The following is a 4,774-nucleotide window of genomic DNA, read 5'->3' as shown; positions in this document are numbered from 1 at the left end:
TTACCAATGGTATGGACGAATTCTTCACTTCATCCAAATGTGTAAAAGATTATAGCCGCACTTAAAAGCCGAGTACTCTACCGTTGAGTTAGCAACCCGAAGAAAATATAGATTAAACATAATCTCAACAAAGGGTATATAGATACAATCAAAATCAATGAAATTTCAATAAAAAGAAAAGAGATTATACGGGCTAATCCCAAATCATTGAGCTAACAAAACAGATTTTCTAATGGATTCGAAACATAAAAATGAATTGATTAGATCAACATACAAGAAATTCTCAGATAAAATAAAAACAGAATTATCAAATGAGTTTAAAGCAAAAAAACCTATGGACAGAAACAAATAGACCCACTTCACTTATCACGATGAATTATATTTGTTCGATACACTGTTGTCAATATTATAAATTTTGAGAAAAGAATATAGTGGAAAAAAACAAAAGAGATTGCTATTAAAATTTATTTTGAAATTCAAATAACTTAAATGCAATAATATTCAAAATTGTCTTGGATTGACACTACATACCTAATCCACAGAGATACAAAAAGTAGAAATGGAATAAAAAATAAGAAAGAATTAAAAAAAATACGGATTTGTTAGTCGATACTCTATTTCATCTATCTAAGTGGAATAAGCAGGCTTGATTCCTTATTGGTTAGTAAAATTGTAATGAAAATCACACAATTGAAGGAAATGCCCGAATTTTTTATTTTTTAATCAATAAACTAACGTTTTGTCGTTCTAGACCACCACCATCGGATTCGACGGAAGGAATGATAAATAGATACGAATCGAGCAAGAAGGGGGGAAAACTAGTAAAGAAAAATTATACAAAGTTATATATAAGTCGCTACCCCCCCTTGGTATTTCTTTAAATTTAAAAGAATTTTGTTTAATTAGACGGAAGTTATTTAAAAACTTCTGCTTTCTTTAAAAGATTCTGAACAGTTCCTGTAGGTTGAGCACCCCTTTCAAGGAAGTATAGAATAGCAGGAACATTTAAATAAGTTTGATTCTTCATTGGATCATAAAACCCCACTTTTCTAAGATCTTTTCCTTCTCTTCGGGATCGAACATCAATTGCAACGATTCGATAGACGGCTCATTGGGATAGATGTAGATGAACAATACCCCCCCTAGAACCGTATAGGAAGTTTTATCCTCGTACGGCTCGAGAAAAAATGATTTGATTCGAATGAACCTAGAAAATCAATTAGACTTTAATTTCATTCGTTTTTTGTCCTTCCTGAAAATTTAAAAGAAACCATTCGTACTCATAACTCAAGTTGAATAACTCTCAAATAGCTCAAAAGTAAATTCTTCTCTTTAGTCAATTTCATTTATTGAGTTGTCTTTACCCGCTTTTTTGTCTCGTTTAAAATTAGATTTGGATGATCCAGTTATTGAGACTATCGAGACAATTAAAATGGGTTTACTTGTTCTTGGATCCTTTAATCTTTATTTTAAATCATTGGGTTTAGACATTCCTTCGGTGCTTCTTAATACTTTCAAAATGGCAGCAACATACCTTTTCATTTGAATTGGAAATATTTGAAATTTGATTTCTTTCTATCAAAGAATCCGATGGACAGTTGATTCCCGCGTAATACACTTTGAATCGAAAAAGTTTGATCAATTACAACAAGTTTCCAATTTAAAAACAAAACTTGTTGAAATTGGATTGGATCCTTTTGATTTCTATATTATTATTATATATAGAAGATACGTTTACGAAGTTGTTCCAATTGATTGATTGGCATTAACCCTAGATCCTTGCCCCCCAGAAATGAATTAATCCTTTCGACTTTTCGACTCGAGCTCCATCGTAGACTATTTACAACCCAACAAAAAAACAAAGGATTCAGGTGTAACAGAACAAACGATGTCGAGCCAAGAGCATCTTCATTCCTCGATAAATAGAAAATAAGATGGTGGATCTAAAAATCCACAACGGATCGTGTCCTTCAAGTCGCACGTTGCTTTCTACCACATCGTTTCAAACGAAGTTTTACCATCACATTCCTCTAATTTGGAACCAGTATGGAATTGATTCAATTATGGAATCATGAATAGTCATTGGTTCAGTTGTACATAAACATCGTAATCTAGACTTTTTATATTCTTATTTTAAAATAAGAATATGATGTGATATCTGTATGTGGAACGATTTTTATGAAAAAGTTTTAGCAAGACAATATCTTTAACATCCATAAATCTATTTTAACATACATTTTAACATACATAATCTATATAATACAAAATAATAGAAAGTATATAATTATAACTATATATAAACGAATTACTTATTGACTCTGCATCTTCAAGTGACTAAATAGGATAGATTATCCTATTTCCTACTTTTTCAATACCAAAGATTCAACTGACAAGAAATCATTAATATTAATAAAGTATTTATAAAAAAAAATATCTATAATTGAAAAAGTTTCCTATTTAGAAATACTATCTTTTTTGAAGTAAATTCGCCAATAAGCAGCATGTTTAATCCGATAAGTCTTTCCTTGACTCATCACTGATTTAATTTTAAAATAGATAAATAGATCAAAGATAAAGAAGAAATAATCCAATTTTTTTTCGCAAGTGGATCAAAAAATGATATAAGTAAAGATTTGAATCTTTATTCTTTTCATCTGATTACGAAAAGAAAAATATAAAAATTATTTGCATTGAAATAGAACGATACATACATACCATATAAGTTAAATATTTCCTCATTTTAACTGTTTATATTTATATGTATTTTGTTTAACATAGGGATAGGGTTGAGTAATATTTCAATAATAAAATCTTGTCATAAAGTGAATAAAAAGAATAAGATAAACCATCCCTGCCTCAATCGTTCCATAGATTTCCAATTTTTCATTAGAGTCAACCACGAAAGACCTAAAAAAATGAAATAGAAAAAGATACATTGGCTCCAAAAAATATGTTATAAAACATATGTTATGGAACTTGATCATTTGTTAATGAGATTCGAACAGATATTTAAATTAATACTAATTTACTCCTGACCACTCCATTATCTATAGCAATAATAGGAATACTATAGCAATAGCATAAAAACCCTCTGGGGCGGAAGGATTCGAACCTCCGAATAGCGGGACCAAAACCCGTTGCCTTACCACTTGGCCACGCCCCATTTCCATTTATAATCTAACTAAGAAAGAATAAAATTGGTATTGGTTGTTTGTCAACTCCAGTCCAATATATATATATATCTATAGGGTAGTAGGATGTTGATACATATAGATATAGAATTCAACTCAATTTATTGATCATTACATAGAATTCAAGTAAGATATTGTATGAAAGTATGATTTCTTCTATTCTCCTTTAGTTGAGAATTGGAGGATTTTGTAATTGGGTGGCTTAAAAAAGAAGAAGGATTTTTTGTCTACCGTAACTGACTTTCTTCCTTTTTCCTTATATCAAAACCCAACCAAATGTAATTATCTCCAAGAACACAAAAATGTCTGTTATGCTTAATATCATTAGTTTAATCTGTATTATATTAATTCTTCCCTTTCTTCGAGTAGTTTTTTCTTCGGAAAATTGCCCGAAGCCTATGCTTTTTTGAATCCAATCGTAGATGTTATGCCAGTTATACCTCTGTTTTTTTTTCTTTTAGCTTTTGTTTGGCAAGCTGCTGTAAGTTTTCGATGAAATCCTTAATAATAATAATATCCTATAAGTTTTAGAATATGAACCCTCGATTCGTACATTGAGCTAGTGGCTGGCTTACCAACCATTTCTTCTCTTCATTTTTTGACCCCTTGTTGCAGCAAAAGACCCTAACCCTATTAGGGTCTACCACAATATCTAATTTCGATATGAAAGATATTTTTGTTAATGAAAAAAAAAATGCATTTTTTTTGTAACAATTAATTTCTATTTCTAGAAAAAAAAAAAGAGGTGTCAAAATAGGATATGTGGTAGAAAAATGGAAGATCTATTCTCTTTTTTTTTTCCAAAAAATCATTTGGAGATTGTGTAATGCTTACTCTGAAACTCTTCGTTTATACCGTAGTGATATTTTTTGTTTCTCTCTTTATCTTTGGATTCCTATCTAATGATCCGGGACGTAATCCTGGACGTGAAGAATAAGATCCTAAGGGTTTTCTTTGATTAATTTTCAAATCTTCTTAGGATTTTATCTATATTCTACACGTTTAACTAAGATTTGAAAAATTTGAAAAATCAATCAAGTCATCAACGGAAACGGAAAGAGAGGGATTCGAACCCTCGGTACGAATAACTCATACAACGGATTAGCAATCCGACGCTTTAGTCCACTCAGCCATCTCTCCCAATTGAAAAAGCTAATTACTACATTACCCATAATGTCAGGAGTCTTTTTTTTTCTCTCTCTTCTTTGCTCTATTATATTATTATATATAATGTATATGTAGAGAGATCGACAAATCAGGAATTTCCTTTATCGAAAGGGAAGGGCTGGAAAGTGCCAACAACCTAAATAAAGAAAAATAAAGACGACCTCTTTGTTTTGTGTTGATTTTGTTCGAAAATCCCTTCTTATTCTGATGGCCTGGCCTGGTCAGTACCTAGCCGGGCCTTTTTTTGGTCCAACGAATTATAGATAATTAATGATTTATATGATTTGAAAACAAAAATACTTTTGCTTTTCTATAATATTATATTTATATTATAATTTAATATAAATATAATTTTTAAATTAAAAAATTATTGTTTTAATCAATTAAATATCTTATCTTCAAACAACAACAAAAAT

General features: G+C 30.1%; 1 non-coding gene across 1 annotated transcript; it reads right to left on the bottom strand.

The window, feature by feature from the left end:
- Positions 1-4,243: 4,243 nt before the first annotated feature.
- On the bottom strand, positions 4,244-4,331 carry TRNAS-GCU (transfer RNA serine (anticodon GCU)). Its single transcript has one exon. It is a non-coding gene; the product is annotated as a tRNA-Ser (tRNA).
- Between the last annotated feature and the right edge of the window lie 443 nt (positions 4,332-4,774).

Source organism: Primulina tabacum, unplaced genomic scaffold (assembly GCF_025594145.1).
Source record: "Primulina tabacum isolate GXHZ01 unplaced genomic scaffold, ASM2559414v2 Contig978, whole genome shotgun sequence".
NCBI classification, from domain to species: Eukaryota; Viridiplantae; Streptophyta; class Magnoliopsida; order Lamiales; family Gesneriaceae; genus Primulina; species Primulina tabacum.
The sequence above is the reverse complement of the archived record's forward strand: the minus strand, read 5'-3'. Positions and strand labels throughout refer to the sequence as shown.